The 19,591-nt window shown below is 52.1% G+C and overlaps 1 protein-coding gene and 1 non-coding gene across 6 annotated transcripts in view; both read left to right on the top strand.

The window, feature by feature from the left end:
• The window catches only part of aop (ETS variant transcription factor anterior open), a 179,995-nt gene that overhangs the window by 55,333 nt on the left and 105,071 nt on the right, over positions 1-19,591 (top strand). The window lies entirely within an intron of this gene.
• Positions 8,095-8,282, top strand: LOC142580620 (U2 spliceosomal RNA). The gene has a single exon (XR_012827802.1). It is a non-coding gene; the product is annotated as a U2 spliceosomal RNA (small nuclear RNA).

The raw sequence follows: 19,591 nt of genomic DNA, 5'->3' as shown, positions 1-19,591 counted from the left end.
GTACTGTCAGCGGGATTTGGCGAATATTAAAGTACACAGGTTGGGCGCGTGTGGATAAGACTTACTTCTACTAACCGGGGACCGCTTTCGCCAAGCACCCGCCACGGTGGCTCAGTGGCTGTGGTGTTGCGCTGGTAAGCACGAGGTCGCAGGTTCAAATCCCGGCCGCGGCGGTCGCATTTCGTGGTGTCGCATAGCGTGTCATTACATTAATAATAATGTCGGTGTTGTCGAGTTTCTGCAACTTCCAAGAAACGTGTCAGTACTCTCGATGATATTGCGTTATAGAAAACCCACACTACGCTAAGAAAATGTTTGCAAACAAAGGGGAAAATCTGTGCCAGTTTTATTAACATACCTTTTCCTTGTCTTCTGTTTCTCACTTGTGCTGTGGTTTCACAATTATATGTTCTGTTCGTGGCTTTCTTTATCCGCCACATCGGATAAAATTTTTTTTCTTCGTATTTGACTCCCTTATAGGAGTAACGTTCACTCCCCTCATGACTAACTTCATGGAGCACGAAGCAATGGAATGCTGGGCAGCGGTTGTGTCAGCTCGTGCGAGTGCAGATGAGCAGGCTACGTAGCACGCGTGAGATGTGACGACACTGCGGGGGGGACACGCCCGAGTGTCCACTCTACCAGTATTCATAGCCGTGCGTGCTCGGAGTGGCATATATACGACTCGCCAGGAGGGCAACTGCAGCCTTTTTTTTTTTTTTTCAGAGCTGAAGTGGCTTGTCGTCGTCGCATTTTGAATGCGTTTCTCAGAAATAGCCCTCGAAGCTGTAAAACTGACCGCTGGTAGAAATTAACTGCTATCGCATAATGAGAATGATCATGACGGCAGCGACGTCTATCGCCAGCCACATTTGTGGGCTCAGACGCCGCGTTTCGCGCGAAAGTGTACATGCTCCGCATGTGAGAGGGAAGCCAGACACCAGCTGAAACAAAACCGGCAAAAGCACGGACTATAGGCGCGCCCAGGAGACTCCCAAAGGACGTGCCACTAGGCGCCTTGCGACTACGCGGGTGTGTCAGGCAAGACAGCACAGCTTGGAGACTCCGGAACAGCAGCACCCATCCGCTTGCGCGTAACGCAAGCTCACGAAATGAAACGTCAGTATGAATTATTTTCTTTTTTTTTAATGTTCCGCGCGTATGAGTACGTTATAACACTGCCGGCCGAAATGGTTGGCGGTCGTCCCCGCGACCTGCCATTTTAGAAGGCAGCTATCACATATACAATAGCGTGGACGACAGTGGCGAATATCCAGTGAAAGCGTTGATGCGCCCGCAATAGCCACTTTGTGTTGGCGTCCGGCGCACGCGGTCTCAGTCGCTTTCTGCATGATGTGGACGCGCTGTCGCGGCGGCTCTATGCGTTACGTGTAATACATATGTGGGCGCCTGGACTGTTCGGCGCATTGTGACAGCGAAAAACGAGGCCATTCTCATTTGGGACGTTTCGTTACTGACCGCATGGATACCCGCAAGGGTGGGCGCTGCTGCTGTTTTCAGGAGTCATCGCTCCTCATTACCGCCTCCCTTTTGGAACAGCTTTTCGCTCTAAAGTACAGTGTCGCCTGCTTCGCTGTTGGGAGTCAAGCGAGGAGGCGCGAAGACGTGACATGTCAGGACTTACCGTAGTAGCTGACAGAAAGAAAAAAAAAACTTACTTTTCACTCCGCAAGCCTCGCCTTCAGTGCTTGTTTAGAGCACGGCTCGCCAAGTTGATGTTGCTATTACAGCAGGAAGGCGAAGTGTATACCAGAATCGCTAGTCGTTGTCATTAGAAGGCTCAGAAACCGAGCTTTGATATCAAAGAAGAGAACAAACAACCATCCCCAACTTGCGTGTGATTCGTAGTTGCTGCTGTTGTGATCTCAACTCATGGTTCATAGTTAAAGGGACCCTGAAACGATTTTTACGATTGTGTACAAACGTACTGAGTCGTTAGAGTAGGTCCTTCTGATCATTACTTGACGCATCTAAGTGCTCCGCATAAAGCGTGTAATTTATTATGTGGTTTTAAAAATGTACATCGCTGCCGATCGCAGCACACTGCTCGGCGGAATTTTCGGCCGTCCCTACCCATATGACGTAAATCACCCATATGACGTTAGTGGGGCGAGCTATCCGATTGGCTGACCAGAGCGCTTGATCGATAATTTTTCCAACTTTATGGTAAATAAATGATGTTTGTAATAGTTGGAATGTTAGTTAATTTGTTTTTGTAAGAAGAAAGTAACATAAAGATAATGCACAAGAACAATTTTTCAGCACACTTAAGCACTTGGTCCAGCACACAGTAAGTGTCGTGTGCTTGTGTTACAACGTGCTCCGTCTTTGACGACAGCTCCGCCGTCAGTGTCGGTCTGTCTTTTTGCGAGCGCTATGATTCGACTTTGTTGCGTTGTGAACTGCAAACGTAGCGACTGGCAATGTGTCAAGCTGCGACATCGTGTCCTTCTCCAAGCCAGTAGACGAGCGGACTCGCTGCAGCGCATCGGACTGCCACTATCCGATCGGCGCCAGGATTTGCGCCTTTGCGGCCGTCACTTTAGACCGGAAGATTACTAACGCAATAGGGCTTCGGGAGTCCGGTATTAGGGTAAACGCAAGCGCAAGGGGACAGGGCCTAGCCGTTCGACCGTGTCGTTGTTTCACAGGACGAGCAGAAGCGCAAATGTGAATGGTCTGCACGGTGCAGCCACTTGGTGGCTCAACCACAAACAGTAGCAGTAACGAAATGTATTCTTCTTTGCTGCTGGCGTAAATTTTTCGCAGGAGTGTAATCGTTAACACGTTGTTTTTGTAAATGTTTAAAATGTCTTACATTTGGTCAGAGCAATATTAGGTCTTTGTTTGGCTGGTTAAGCTCTGCGCCAACGGGTGGCTGGACCGTGGAGACCGATCAGGCAGCTCACGTACGTCTACGCTAAAGTTCCTATATCAGCTTAAGTTTATGCCTCCACCGTTCTGTCGAAAACGCCCAGCTCGCCTGTGGTTACCGGAATACCAGATGCGTTCGGCGCTGCGACAGAATGTTCGCAACGCACGCTGCTTCGATAGCTCTCGCTTGGGCTCGACTGCCAAGCAGCCGGCGGAGAGTTTGGAGAGGCTTCGCGCGCTCGCTCCTATAGAGAACCGGAAGTCGACGACGTGACGCGCCATCATCACGCAGAGCCAGTGAAGGCGGAGCTCAGCCCCGATCATTGGGCGAACGAGTTGAGGAGGAAATGCATTACTATGGAGGAGGGTAACTAGTAATCGTCCGTAGCTCTCTTAATACGAGACGTTTCAGACAAATTGTGGCGCGAATGATTAACTTCAGCTGTACCCTACGCGTCTACAAAGTGTGTGCGAACCGCTTCAGGGGCCCTTTAAGTTAAACAGCTTATTCTTCGTCGTCGTGTCGTTCTTCCCAAGTTAAATTGGAATCCACGTGAAGGAGGAGGAGGAAAGAACTTTATTGGGTCCTGAGGAACCCCTTCCCACCCACTCTTGGTTTAGTGGTCGGCAGGGGTCGCGGGCCGCACCCACGTTGGGACGGGAAGCCCGTGAGCCTCCGCCCTTTCGTGAGCCCTCTGGACGGCCCGGAGCTGGGTCTGGTGGTCGTCGCTTCGCAGGGCGTCCATCCAGTCTTCTTCTTTGCTGAACACGGTGCCGCTTAACGCGGAGCATTGCCAAAGCAGGTGCGATAGCGAGCAGTACGATTCGCCGCAATCCGGACATTGCGGCTCTACGTCCGATGAATAAAGGCTCATTCTGCCTCTCGAGGGCAGAATGAGACGTGAACGTGCCCGCCTATCTGCCCCTTTGCGGCCGTGACATACGAGCTAAAGAAAAAATTCAGCGGCGCCTTATTTTATGCCGAGTACTGCCAACGAGGCTAAGCAGAAAGGAGGGCGTCAGATGGCGACAGACAAACGTGCTCATTACTGATACAACGTTATACACGCACTACATACTGTATATGGTAAAGAAGGACAGAGGTGGGGCGTATCCGGACACCCAGCATATACGCTGTGGGGTTGCCCATGAACCAAAGGTTAATTAACAGGTATCTTTAAGAAACACAAAATTCAACCAAGGACCCTCGAGGAGCGGCTGCGCAAATCGTCGGCCCACAACATTGCGGCGATGGTCAAAAGGCTGTTACTTCAAAAGGCCGCTACCGTAGGACATACTAAGACGACCTTTGAAACACTCCATACAGCGGTCGAAATTAATAAATTTCTTATTCTTCGTCATCTCTTGCGCTCCGTGCATTTCTAATATTGTATGGTACAGGGTTCGCAGTAGCTTTTTTTTTGTGTGTGTGTGTGTGAAATAAAGGCACTGTCATCCGCGCACTGAGCCCGCTTTCATCAAGTGCTGTTGTGACGCGAACGCGTGATTGGCGTTGCTTTTGTTTGTTTTTTAATTGCCGATCGGGGAAGAACATGCCGTCAAACAAGTGCGGTAATGTACCTTTGTTCCAAGTTTGCAGCAAGTGGCGCGTACGTAGCCCTTGTTTGTCTGGTCGGCGTCCAGCGAACGTTGCGACACTTGCGGCGGCGTCGGAGGGGACCCGTTCTATAGCCGTCTTTTTGGCACCGCACGTCTACCTCATCCGTCCGGCCCCTCTGCTGGGCTGACACAAGAGGGCGGACAGGCCGGAAGCGTCTCTCGGGGACGCCTCCATCGGGCTTTCATTCCGCGCCGCGCTTGCGTCTCTCTCTCTCTCTCTCTCTCTCTCTCTCTCTCTCTCTCTCTCTCTCTTCATTTCTAGTTCGACTCGCACCGAGAACGTGCCCGTACACATTGATACAAATGCGACGGGAAGTATGGTCTAATGGGTATATACGTGTTCGGCGCGCTACAAAACCGCGAGCTAGAGTAAAATGGGGACGTTTAAATCGCGCGCGCGTCTCGTGTGTGCGTGTCACTCCTGTCCCCGTCTTTGTTTCGCGACGATTGCGTATCCGTTGGAGCAAGTGCAAGTTAGAGCAAGAGTTAGAGCAATCATTTTTTTTTTCTGCGCACAACACGAGACTGGAATGGCCTGCCCGCCGAAGTTGCCACTATCATCGACCCACTTGCAATCAAGCGGCTCATCGGAAATATCCCTTTTTAATTTGTAGTATCTATCTTTGTCACTAACTCCCCACTCCCTCATGTAATGTCTCAACAGAGACCTTTGAGGAAATAAATAAATAAATAAAATGAGCCAACTAGCCCAGACTTAAAGTTTTGATCCAACGTATATGGTCTCGATTTATACCGACGTTCCCGTTCAGACGTCTCGTGAGCAGTGAACCGCTGACGGAGGACCCCAGCGATTACGCTACTGCGGCCGTGTCTGCCCGCTTTCTACGTCTTTTTGGGGGCTCACCTTGTCCCCCAACAGTGGTCGTCAATCTTGCGTACGCATCGTTTAACGCTCTGTGCATCTACTTTCCTATGAGGAATGCTACATGTAAAGGCTGACGCGCATGACATTCTTGACCTGAAAGTATCGGGACCTCAGCGTTAAAGAAAGGCAACGCACGCAATGTAGAAGGCCGTTATTGTTGAGGGCGAGATAATCCCTACATGGTTGCAAATATTTGTTTCTGCTTGCTTAAACAGGCAATAAAAGGCCACGATGAATCAATTCAGATTGGCAAACTATTCCCTTGAAAACTCTATTTTTGTTCATTGGTCAACGCCACTCTTCTCCTTTAAATTGCGCGCCGAAATTCCGGTGCGACGTCAGGAATTCAGGCGAATTTCAAAGTTCTCCAACGTTCACTCTCCGATTCAGTTGGACTCAAGTGGGTCTAACTCTACTTTCCTATTTACTGTCCCCTTTTTGAAGCCGCACGCGCAAATCCCAGTGGAAATTTCTTCTCTTGCTCCGTTACACGCCGGGCTGTCTCATCGGCAGTGGCGTCGCGATGCCAAGCACAGGGTCGTGCGTCCGGACGTAGGCGGCAGCGGTCGTATTCACACGGTAGTGGCGTGGAAAAACGCTGGCGTGTTCAACTTTATAGGTGCGAGTTACAGAAACTTGACTGTTTCAAGTTTCTGCGCGGACCTTCACTTACGACGATCTCGCAACAGCTGTCAGTCAGTCAATAGTCTGTCAAATCAATCAATCAATCAATCAATCAATCAATCAATCAATCAATCAATCAATCAATCAATCAATCAATCAATCAATCGATCAATCAATCAATCAATCAATCAATCAATCAATCAATCAAGTGTCTATATGGCGCTGAACACGAAGAGCATCGTTATGAGGGTGATTTCTAGCGCACCGTTTTTTTTTACCTGCCTGTACTCATGCGCAGTGGAGTATAGGCAAAGATGTTCTTTTTATTTTTTTTTTCAGAGTACATGTTCGAGCGATGTGTTGCGCTACTTGCGCGGTGTTCCCCCCCCCCCCCCCCTCCCCCCGATTGCAAATTGGAAGCATCCGAGTCCGTGTATCGCGAGGTAGTGCGCACAGACACTTGCACGTCCACGCACACATAGATACTCTCCTTATCGGGTGACGCGCACTTTGCATTCCTTCAAACTCATGACGGAACTGAAAACTGAATGTCAGGCGTCACGCGGCGGCCCGGCGCACCGCGATTACCCTGCGCACGGCCTCCGAGATCGGGAGCGACGTGCTGTGTAAAGCAGACCTCGCCGCCGGATTTCGGAGGCTATGCTGCCTACCACGGCTTCGAGAGGCGCTCTAGAGCTGATGGAGTTTGTATGTTACCCGCGTTATCGCAGCTCTAATTAGAGAACACTAGACAGGTTAGAAAGGTCCGCCTGTTTCTCATTCTTCTTTTTTTTTCCCCCGCCAGTTCCGGGTTTCGCATAGCTGCAGCGGTATTGCGCCCTTCCGGAGAAACCAGTTTCAAAGACTGTGACCCCCCCCCCCCCCCCACGCATACACCTCTCCCCGCTTTCGCTCGTTTCAACCCCCTCTTTATTTTATTTGCGTTCCACCTCGGATCTGTCTTTCGCTATATGGCGCGGAGACTAATCACGCTAATCGCTGCTTTATCTTGGTGCTCCGTGCGAAACGCTCTCCACAAGGCAGTCCTCTCAATACCTGGGGAATCTTTCCGACCCGGTGTGGAGGGGGTAATGTTGAAGGACTGTTGCGTATCGTCGCATATTGGCCGCCGGCGTTCCACGCGCGCGGTTTCCTCCGGGAGGGGTTCGCCGTGCTGTTACACGCGGCTGCCTCTTATCTCCATAGGAAATCTCCGGTGATTGGGTTCCGCGATATGTCGCCGCCATATCGGTCGGTCTTGCGTGTATATCCTCGACACCAGCAGGCCTCGCTGTTACTTTTTATCGTCGTATACTTTCTTCTTTTATTTTCTACCTCTCTCTCTCTTCTACCGACCCGCCGAGCGTTCTCACGATCGGTTTCGTTTTAGTCGCATGTGGCCCGACTCGACGAAAGCGAATAAGGTCGCGCTGTAATGCCACCGGATGAAGTAGCAACGCGCGCCTTCGCCGGGCGCTCAAGAACGTTGTTTCGGTATAGCGATCACGCGTTGTTACGAAATCTGTTGGAAAGATGGTAGATCCGTCCGCCATTTTCAGTCGATGACACAAGTAAAGCCTGTGCACTTTGAGCTGTGACGTTACGCTGAGAGGTCTCCGCTGGAGACACACAGGACACAGCTAGCGCTGTGTACCTTCTCTCATGTCGTACGTTTCTTTGCGCTAAAAGCTATGAACGTGCATTACGAGCAAAGCCCACCAGTCTGTTTTGTTGAACTTCTACATTATGTGACGGCCGTGCTCACGGATCGTGGCATCTCGCACATTTCATGCACGATGATGGTACAAGCATAAGTCATGAGCCATTCCACTTTGTGAAGGTGGGTGACCAGTGGAGCTGTGTAGCACGCTACACAGATGTTCCTTATATATATATATATATATATATATATATATATATATATATATATATATATATATATATATATATATATATACACACACACACACACACACACATACACAACGGACAACGTGACCGCCACCCGAGGAGTCGGAGGAAACTAGATACGCAAGCGCTTGGAACGCCGACAAAGAGAGGGCGGTGCGAACGCGGACGTGGCCGACGCGGGTCAAAGTGCATTGTCAGTTCTTATCAGCTAAATATCTGATACTTGTTGTATTTGGACCCATATTAAACTTATTTTCGGCAAGTAGGCGGGAGTGCTTGAAGTCTGCTTCACCTCTGCCGCGGGTCGCCCCGGTATTCGACTATCTTCGGGATCGGCCCACGGTATTTGCTCGCGCAGAAGGAAAAAAAAATATGCACGGAACCTTAGCCATAAACAGCTTCGCTGCAGTAAGCAGCAGCCGCTTTCGAAAGGGCAGAGCACACTTTGCTTTGGATGACCCCACGCCCTGGTAATATTATTTAAGTATCGAATTTCATGGGCAGTGACTAGGCTAGCGTCGCCTCTCCGTAGTGCACGTGGTGCTGCGAGGGGGAAAAACGGGAACTAAAGAAAAGCAAACTATCTGATCTTCTGCCGGCATCATCCTTCCCACCTCCCGCTGACGTCACGTATTACGGCACGTCGCGATACCCGGTAAGTGTTGCTTTACTGGGAAGTACACCCGCGAAACCTTTTTTTCTTTGTCCGTGGTAAAGATAACGGGACCGGCGCCTCGGCCTCCCGCGCGCACATAATTTTTATCTCCCGCGTCGCAAGGTATAAGCTAGCCGGTCGCCGTGGCCTGTTGACTCTCGTCTATTGCCAAGGACCTCACTGTTTGGGGCCCTTGTCAGCGTCGGATACATGACCTGTCGCGCAGCGATGCTACTCGAACGTTGTACATTTATGTTTGCATTTACTTGCTTCCCCCGTGCCGTCCGGGGACGCGTATGGGCTTCTGCCGGTGAGCGCGTGTCTAAGCGCATGCACATAGCGGCAGCAGCAGGAGCAGCTGCCGGTGACTTCGATTACGCGTCGCCCATGATCGCCTGTCTGCACGTGCTGCCGCCTCCTCCTCCTCTTCTTCCTCGTGGCACGCGCAAGTGCGAGGCATATATCCTTCCTCGTTCTCGCTTCCGCCGCGGTCCGGAGCCGAGACTTGCCCTTGGTCGTCGATGACGTCACGAGAGGCGGCGTGTGCGCGACCCAGTTTTCGTTTTCTTTTTTTTTTTCGCCCCCCCCTCCCTCCCCCCGTCGACCTCCTCCTTCTGCGATGACCCCGTTTATCGGAAGCCGTCGCGTAACAGTTGGTCTAGAGAAAAGGCCGTGCTCCTTGCGCTGCCTGGCGCCGTCTTGTCCGCAGTGCACGCGCACGTGCTTGCTTGCCGCAGCTGTCTCGCAGTCGAAGGGGAGAGTGTGTGTGCGCGTGGGTCACGGGCTCGCCTGTGGGCGCCGTGCGCTCATCATCTCCCCGTGTGGCGTCCGTCATCTCAGCGCGGCGTTTCCTCACTCTGACGCCATGCGAGCTGCGACCCGAATGAACGCAGCGGACGACGTGATTTGCCGTTCCCGGGCGGGCCGCATATCGCGCTGACGTCCCTCTTCGCAGGCCGAGTGTCATTCTGTTGGCCGCCGTGCAGTGCCATGCTCTGCGTTGGCCCTTCGAGCGATGAAAAAATTTTGGGGGACGGGCACAAGACTGCGCGACCTCGTCCCCTGCGCTTGTCAGCGGCGTTGACGGCTCGTATAGTCTACGAGCGGTAAAACAGTGCAGTGCGCAGAGAATGCAACACCTTAAGGTTCAACGTTTACTGGCTGCGGTATACGTACATCAGTATGGCGCGACCATGCACTGTGTTGAAGCCGTGGGGAAAGGCTTGCCTCACAGCTGTTACGTCATTCACGGAGACCTCCCGCACTTCATTTATAAACGACGCAGTGACTAAAGAAGAGAGAGAGAGAAAGAACGGCACGTAGTACATGAGCCGCCGTTGGAAGCGACGTCATCGTCAGCTTAAACGAGTCCGGTGCTGTATGAGCTCCTCTTCCGATCCGGTCCGTTAACTCCGGGCCGCTCCTAGATGCCAAGCACACCCGCCAGTGTTTACACAAGCGGATTGCCCGAGTTAATTGCTACAATTACCGACTTCTTCGCAATGAATTACCAACTAGCTCGGTCGCACGCTTTGTTTTAATTGTTAAGCCTGACTATAATGTTCCCTCGTTTCCCCCTCATAGGTCACCGCCATTGTGTCGCAATTAGTGTCACGCGAGGCTAACAAATTCCACATTTTCAGTTTAAGTGCATTATCAGGAACCTACTTTTCGTCCGCTGTCTGCGGTGTCTTTAAATCTCACGTTTCACGACTATACAGTGTTCCTTCCTCTCAATCGGCAGTCGCGGTGCCAATTTCCCTTGAAACGTTTCTTCCAATTGTAAAAGAGAGTGAAGCAGACAATCGGCTGTCCGCAAGAACGCCTGTTTACTTCCGCATCTTCATATTCTCTATGGCGCCCGCCGTACGAGCACTCTAGCCTGAGTGAATAGAGAGTTTTAGATTAGGGGACGAAAGCGGCTTGCGTACGCAGGAACTAGGGGCGACGGTACTGCGCATGCGCAGAGCCAGACGTAGGCGTCTGCGCATGCGCAGTAGCGTGGCCCCTAGCTCTTGCGTACGCAAGCCGCTTGCGTCCCCTAAACTAAAACTCTCTAATCTCCTAGTACACTCGGCCACACTGCGGAAAGTAGCTCTGGCGGTTGTGAGATGGCGCTAGTGGTGGAAAACTGTTGCATAGAAGACCTGGGAATGGAAGTATAGTCGTCCTTATGACCGTCCAGTGCGCGATCACTTCCCTGAGGGTCGGCTGCTACGATCTGGTCGCAACTCTCGCCGACGATTATCTTGTCGCAGTTGAAAAAACGGGGCAGGCGAGTGGGGTGGTCGATAGCGCTGGTTGCGGTCGGTCGCAGTGCGAAGGTGCTCCGAGGTGCTCAAACCGGCGCTGGTCTCGAGAAAGCGTCGCGTGCGCAGCCGGACGGTCCTCCTCAAAAGCTGTACCATCGACAGGAAATGATCGACCTGCGATGCGCATCGTGAAAGGCGACGCTGTGAACTTTTTAAAGCTCGAAGCAGAGAACCGCTGTGTCTGCGCCGAAACCGATGGTCTCTTATGGGCCTGGTCTCTTGTGCGTCTCTTGTAGTCTCTTAGCAACGAAGGAATCTTTCCGCATTCGGCTGATGACTGCTGCGAAGTCAGAAGGCGAGGTTTTGGCAGCTTGACAAGTATCTTATGTACAGGATCCGTGGACAGATTGGCGGGGTCCTGGAGTGGCAGCGCTCCATCATCGGAGCTCGACGAAGTACTATATGATGGTTTGTTCTTACCCACGCCAACGGAAGATGATGACGGGCCACAATACGCAGCGCGAAAGTTGGCCCGTGCCCTTCAATGCGAACCTCGTTTTGAGCCGAGCCTCGAGTATGCGCCCGGAGGTCTCCCGGCAGCGGGCCACAGATAGGGCTATCTACCGCCTAGTGTGGGGCTGATATCGTCGTCCGGTGAACCGGTGCACCCGTGTGTCTAAGCAAAGGCGAGCTTCGCAGTTGCGTTGCCGAGTGCAGTGAATAGGATGTGATATCTCGGACTCTGGCGGTGGCGGTGTGGTGCAGTATGTCGAACCAGAGCCCGAGATCCGTGGCGGAAAAAAAGCAGCTGGCAACCGGGATCTACAGCAGGGCAGGCCGCGAGCCCTTCTGCCAAAACCTTGTCGGGTACACGAGCAGCAGCGAGATGATGCTGCTCCCGAACTTCGCGGGGTTGGCAGCGCAGAAGCTCGGGTGGTACATGCGGCCTTGCAAAAGTAGTAGCGCGCCGTCCACTTCCCCGCTCTGGGGCGGAACCGACGGCGACAACCGGTGAGCCGCCGCCTGCGGCAGGGCAGCCTGCAGGCCTCTCCACCGAGACGCGCTGCTGGGCATGACTGCAGCGTCAAGGCGGTGTACATCACGCGCCCCGTCCATGGAGCAGAGCTGGTTAGAGTGGCCGCAGGCACAGGAGAGCCGGCCGAAAGCAGCTGACAAAGCTTCGGCCCATTCAAGCCAGGCCCATACCTGATGCCTGCGCACGCGTGCCACGCCTCGTCGCCACTTCGAAGTCGGCTTACTGCAACCGTCCATGTCATGTTGTACTGTAGTACGTTGGTCGTTTCCAGCCAAAGGTCGGCGTAATCCTGAAACCCGCAGAACTATGGTAGTTCCGAAACAGCTATGGTGAGGCTGTAGGAGAGAATCCGGAGGTTACCCAGGCGACGTAGTCCAGTTGTTCTGAGAGCAGCGAGATGGATCGCGTGAGGTCTGTGAGGCTCTCGGGTGAGCGTCTCGATGAGCCACGAGCTGCATCCACGGAGAATATACGGCAGCGGCTGCAGAACTCACGGCACCCGGACACATGGCCAAAGGAGCTGGAATGTCATCCGTTGAGCCAGGACCAGTGGCGGCCGCGGTCCTTACTGCAGCCGGAAGCATAGCGTGAACGGCATCCCTTGGCTGCTCAGAAGTCGATGCTGTCCCGAGGAAGATAGCCATCACAAATGAAGCATGCACGGCCTTCCCTTGATGCAGGACGCACCCAGGACGGCGTGGTCCCACACGAAGGCTGTTCTTAAGGTTGTGTTTTCGTCGACTGCGTCATTGTAAAGCAGACAGACGATCGGCTGTCCGCAAGAACGTCTGTTTACTCCCGCCTCTTCGTCTTCCGTAGCCCCCCATGCGCCAGTACCTTAGCCTGAGTGCATCTCCTCCTCCTCCTCCCCATTATATATATATATATATATATATATATATATATATATATATATATATATATATATATATATATATATATTGTAGCGAAGAGATTGTAGAAGAGACGCTAGTGGGTTCAGCGCTACTGGCTCGAAACGCTAGTGGGTCGAGCGCTCCTGCTCAGCAACGGCTCTCGTGCTTGGAAGCTGTGACTGCCCTGCCCGTCGACGTTGCGCTGCTCCCGAGCTCTGCCAAATAAACACCTTTAGAATTGGTGGAGGTGCTGGGTAACCTCAGACGATCATCCTGGAACTCCGGTCCCGTACCCTACCATCTACCATGCCCCAAGATGCCTCCCAGCAAACGCCTCCTCCTGCACCCACTGCGTGTCCCGGGGTGCCTCGTCATCGCGACCCTCCTATCTACACTGGAGCGGACGACACTGACGTGGACGAATGGCTCACGGCGTACGACAGGGTAGGCGACCATAACAAGTGGGATGCAGCAGCCAAATTGAGCCATGTTCTGTTCTACCTCGCTGGAGTGGCCAGCCTGTGGTATAACAACCATCAAGCAGAGTTCCAGACATGGTCGGAATTTAAGACTTCCCTCGCCGATGTATTTGGTCGCCCTGCTGTTCGCAAGCTGCGTGCCGAGCAACGTTTGCGAGAACGAGCTCAACAGCCAGGCGAAACATTCACCAGTTATATCGAAGATGTCCTGGATCTATGCAGGAAAGTCGATTCGACCATGGCGGAGTCTGATCGAATACGAAACATACTGAAGGGCATAGAGGACGACGCCTTTAACATGTTGCTGGCCAAAAGTCCACGCTCTGTGGCTGAAATTGTCACACTGTGCCAGAGCTATGAAGAACTCCGCAGGCAGCGGTCACTGACCCGTCGATCTCTACCGCGTGACGAACACCTCGCTGGTTTGGCTGTCATGTCCACCCAGGCAGCGTTGCTCGCAGAAATGAAGGCGTTCGTCCGCGAGGAAGTTGCCCGGCAACTCTCGTTGATGGATTTTGCACAGCCGCAGTCGGTACACGCGCCTACGCCAAGTTTTGCGCCTCCGCTTCGCCGCGTCATAGCGCAAGAACTGCACGAGGTTTTGCCTGAGCACCACCAGCGTGTTCCTGCGGCTGCGCCTCACAGCTACGCCGAAGTCATGGCCAGGCCCCAACAGATCCCGACGGCTGTGCCACTCAGCTACGCGGAAGTCGTCACCCAGCCTCAACAACTCCCTCAACGGGGACCTCTCACGTACGCCGAAGTCCTCGCTATGCCCCGACAACAGCCTGCTCTGCAATCACTTCACCAGGCGCCACGTCCGTATATATATATATATATATATATATATATATATATATATATATATATATATATATATATATATATATATATATATATAGTGTCATACTAGAAAATATTCACATATTTGCTCTCTTCACACGCAGCTCCGGTTGTGTAGAAAAGTGAACAGAGGTATGTTAGTTTGCTGTGGCGATATACTCTCGCCGCTGATTTTGTTGCTGTCACACCTCGTGGATCTTCTTTTGTGCACGCGCTCGAATATCGTTAGATGGGCAGTCTTTGTAACTCCAATAGGAATGCAGCTGCCACAGTCTGGATTGTCTTCGGCAGCAAAACGCCGTACTTCCGTTGAGTCGCCGCCGCGGGCTGCTGATTATAGCCGTACCGTATAATACCTATGGGTGCAGGTGTCTATATTCAGCGTATAGGAGACTTATCGCGTGCACGTCGCCACGGGCTGGGGGAGGGGGGGGGTTGTAGCTGACTTGGTTCGTGACTAGTTCGCGCCCGTGTACCTTGCATCCGCTTCAGCTACAATAACAGGAAGGGGGACGGTCCGCAAAAGCGAGCGGCTCCCATGTCGGAGACGCGTCTCAGTGGCGGCGGGCAGCTCTCTCTATATATCCCATCAACTCCGTGCAGCGCGCCGAACGCCCCAGGTCGCGCCGGCCAGCGGCGAACGCGAAAGCGAGCACTCGCCCATTGTTCAGCGCTAATCCTCGCTCTGCCGGACGCCGTTCGAACCGAAGGATTACCGGGGCCCTCTCTCAGCGGAGCAACCGTGCTTCTTTCTCGGAGACGCGCGGCCGGTTCTCGCTTCTGGTTGGCTGCGTACGCGTGGCCCACGTGTACACGGTTGGCTGCACTGTGCGGATTTTGTTTGTACCCGGCCGCGTGCTGTACACCTGCTGCGTCTCCTGTGAAGGGAGGAAGCGAGAACGGCGCCGACGTACGCGTGTCTACGTGCATGGGGTGCCTGTACGCTGCTGCGCTCGCCTCTTTCTCCCTGTGACGCCCGTGCGGATGCATCCGGCGGCGGTGCTGAGTGCTCGGATGTGTGCGCCGCCGTTCGCGTCCGGTTGCCGTGGAGGAGAGAGTCACTGTAGCTTCCGGTAGTGGGCGCTGCTGCAGGCTGCGGATCTGGGCGCGTACCTTCTATTGCAGTACAGCGTGATGTAGTTTTTCAGTGTGTTGTCAGTGAATGCTATTTCGATATTTGGGCCCGTAATAATAATAATAATGATAATAATAATAATAACAATAGAACGAAAGAAATGCACGTTACCATAAAGACGGGCTTGAAGCTCATCAGATTTGAACACACTCTGATCGCGTTAAGGATAATTCATCGATAAGTCAGAACTGTGTAATTGAATCAAATACTAAATCTAGGTAGTTTTGAGTATATCGTTTTTGTGTGTGTGTGTGTGAACGTAGGCGACTGAAGGATGCGAAAGTGCGTTGTAATTCGTTACGTCATGACAACGTGCCGGCGCTGCGGTTCGGACGTGAAATTCAGGACGTGAAAGCTTGTCCTTCATTCTTTGCTTCTTCTCCGGTATTAGTGAATTAGGGAGGGTCTGCGCTATAGCTGGCCTTTTAACGGCCTCTGCGAACGGCACAGCCTTCTAATATACCGGGTGTTTCAGCGAACAATTTCAACAATTTTTTTTTTTAAATTGCTGTCGCAGATAGCACAATTCTTGTCCTATGAGCTGGTCTATTCGAAGAAGCGGACAATACTTGCACAGAGAATTGAAACCCACGATCTAGTAATTAGCGAACATTCACTAATCAAGTTTTGCTAATTACATATATTGCAATTTACAAATTCTGTCCGGGGAGTTCGCGCTGCGGATCCACTTGGAACGAATTCCCTTGATGGCACCAGTTTCGAGATATTAATTCCCGAACTTTGCGGAGAAGTGCATTGGCGTTCCAGTTACTTTTGTGCGGCAATGCATAAAGCGACGTTTTTCTCAAGAAAGTGAATGGAACGACAGTGAATTTTTACCGCAAGTTTGACAGCGCATATCTCGTAAATGGTGTCATCCACACAATCCCTTTCAAGTGGATATGCCTTGCAGCCTCACCCGCTGGAATTTGTGAATTGCAATATGTGCCTTAAGGCTTTCAGTTAACTTAAGTAGTGAACATTTGTTAATTATTCGATTATGCATTTCATTCTTTTTTTTTTTTTGTGCAAGTACTGTCCGCCTCTTCGCGTAGACTAGCTCAGGGACTAGAACTGCGCTTTGTGCCATAGGCAATCTAAAACAAAATTTGAAAGTGTCCGCTGAAACAGCCTGCATATACCTGCAATGGCAAAATGTATCCTTGAATTGGCTTTGCAGTGTTAATTACTTTAACTAGCTCTTCATGTAAGGTAACTCTGTGATAGTTGTAATCTGTCGTGCGTACTTTATTCGTAGAAATTTATCTTTATATCTGCGACACAGCTGCAGAGGCATGACTGCGATGTCGGCCATTGGCGATGTTCGAGGAACTGGTTCAGAACGAAAATGTACACGCCGAGTTTGCGCAGCTGTTTTCTCGGTCGCGCACATTTTTTTATTATTTTTCTGTCTCCCTTTGGAGCGCTTTTCACTCTTCGGTCGCCCGCCTCTTTCTGTGAAGCAATTCGATGATGACCAGCTGCTCCCGCGCAAGCACCGCCGTGTACGGCGCGTGCGTGTGCACTGTATCGACACTGCTGTTCCAGCTGCAACGATATTGCAGAAATGATACCGAGATGTGTTGTAGGCAGTGCGCTACATTGTCGCCGGGCCATCTTCACGCTAGGCTTCTTGCCCGGCTGCGTAATTACGGCCGAGATTTATCGGGTCTGTGCAGACATCGGTAAGAGAGAGCCGGTGCCCTCTTGATTGAGAGTCGGCGAGTCGGTGGTGTATCGGGGTAAGGGGAAGGGCAGTCGGTGTTACTCTACGAGGACGGGAAAGGGTGCGTGTGTGTGTTGGTTGGGTTGGGACGGAGGAGGGGCGGTGATGATGGGGAAGGGAAGATCCTTTTCCATTGCTCGAGGTTGTTGTTGATTCCGGAATAAACTACGCTGGTGGAACAAAAGACCGCGCGAATCTCCGCGGTTGTTGCCGCGCCTGCTATATAGGTTCGCCGAAACCGTGCGCGCGCAGCTGCCGCACGCGGCACGACGTACTACACCCGTGAGCAAAAGTATATACGGACCAGGGGTGGCGTGACAAAACCAAATTATTTTTCCTCGCAGCTTGAAATGGAGGACTGGAGTCCATACTTGGCATTGCGAACTCGTCAACGTACTCGTTAATTCCTGTTTATGCTAGTGTAAATTACGACGAAATTCAACTTTTTCGGCGACCCTGTGGTCCGCATGCTTTCGCTCGCGGGTGTACGCGCTCCCGCTGCCGCAGCCGTGCAGTCGCAAAAGTCAGTCAGTGCACGGCCGTTGTAGCATACGGGCAAGGTATGTACAGGCGCGCCCCGGGAGCAGCGAGCGGGCTTCCGATCCCGTTTCGACACTTCCGCCGACACAGGCGACGCCGTCGAACCTCGCCGGCTGCGGGCGACGCTCGTCGTCGCCGGAGATCGAGCGGGTCGACCCCATTTTTTTCTTTTTTTCCTCTTTATCTTTCAGGCCCTCGCTTCCCTTTCAGTTATGGCTGACGAGCTTTTCTTATTTCTTTTCTTTTAGTTCCGCTTTGTTGTTGTTTTCTCAGTGCTTCCTCTCCGCACCTGCCCACCAACCGCACACACAGGCGGTGCCACGATCTCTTGTCCTTTTTTTTTTTTTTTCCCTCTCGTCCGATCGAGGTGCAGACGTGCGCTTTGCACGGGGATAAAAGGTGACCCTGTGGTCGTTTCGCAAAGAGCAAAAAAAAAAAAAAAAAAAAAAAAGCCAGATCTGGGAAGGCGAGTGCGCCCCCCTCTGCGGCAGGATATTGCGTGATTCGACAGACGAGGAAGGAAGTCGGCGCGACCTTCGAGCTGGCCCGCATTTCTTTTTCTCTCTCTCTCTCTTTCTCCCAGAGCTGAGCAGTAAATGGGAGAAGGTGAGCGGGCTTGCGTGCACGCGCGCTGGTGCGGCTCCAGCACGCGTTCGGCAGCGCGCACGTGGTGGCGTTACGTACACAGGTGCGCATGCGATGAAGCGTGCGCCGAAAGTTTACCGTCATGTGCATTGTTTGGCCGTTTTTCTTTTTCTGTTTTCTTTTTTTTTGGTGACGTCCAGACTGCGTGCTTCTCCTAGAGCGCAATGTGCGCTATTGAAACATCAAAATTTCGCAACGCATCTTTCACCAGTTGCCGTGGCGTTTCTGCCGCCGAGAGCGGGGTCGCGGGTTCGACTCCTGGCGGCCCCGGCGGACGTATTCCGAGAGGCGCGGAATCCGAAAGTGTGAAAAATGCTCGTGCACGGGACATTGGGCGCGCGTAAAGCAACCTCACGTGGCCTGCCCCACGGTGTCTGTTATAACATCTGTGTGGTGTTCGTTTTTGCAATGATAAACGCAATTTAAAGAAACAATGAATGAATGAATGAATGAATGAATGAATGAATGAATGAATGAATGAATGAATGAATGAAACTCATACCTCACTGGAGGCCGATTCGTTTCGCATTTACACGGGCCGTCTCAATCACCTCAACGCAACGTAGTCCTAACGATGAGGATTTATTCCTTTCCTCGGGGCTGTCAAGTATCGGATCTAAAAAAGCTCTAATTTCAGGATGTATAAGGCTGAGTTACAACCACCGTCGATGGGATTGATTGAGATACGTCTGCCCAGCAGCGCAACGCTATAGCTAAACATTTGCTGCAATAAGAGCAGCACTCGTAGCGCGGCTGACCCTGGCCTTCGCGTCGATGGTTCGTTCGAAGCTGCAAGCACATGTCTACGGCATCGTTATCGTTGGCACGCAATTTGAAAACGCGCTTCGCTGGTTACGTCAACGGCCATGGAACCGCCAGAAACGTCACAGTGTGACTGGGAAGTACGTGGTTTTCCGATCCCCTGTACACTTGCATCTTAAGTGAAATGGTCGTAAACGCGAGGCGTGTTTACGGGCGCGCTGACAACGTGTTGCGGTGAAGCGTACGCCACAATGGAAATCGCATATCTGTCGTTGAAAACGCTGTCGTTCATTATACCTGCCTCCAATCTTGTTCGGCACGCAGAAAGGAGTCGTCGCTGTGGCCAGTTTCAACACGAAATCGACAGTGAAGGGTGTCAAATCGAAGTATAGCTTACTTCAGTCTTTTCTCGTTTGCGTATACTGTCGATGTGGCTGGACGCTAATATGCCTGATGCTTCCTGCCACCGTTTGTAATGCAAAAAGGAAGGAAGGTTGGGCGAGTTGGTACGGTAACATATTCTTGGATTGTGGCGCGAAGCGACACAGACAGAGACCAGAAGCAGACAGGACGATACACACACGAAGGTGTTGATAGTTTGCGCTCGTCCGGTCTGTCTCTATTCTCTGTCTGTGTCACTTCGCGCTGCAATCCAAGAATATGTCCCGTTTATAATTGGCGTCTATTAAACGTAAGTGCTACGCCAC

This window comes from Dermacentor variabilis, chromosome 4 (genome assembly GCF_050947875.1).
Source record: "Dermacentor variabilis isolate Ectoservices chromosome 4, ASM5094787v1, whole genome shotgun sequence".
Lineage (NCBI taxonomy): Eukaryota > Metazoa > Arthropoda > Arachnida > Ixodida > Ixodidae > Dermacentor > Dermacentor variabilis.
The sequence above is the reverse complement of the archived record's forward strand: the minus strand, read 5'-3'. Positions and strand labels throughout refer to the sequence as shown.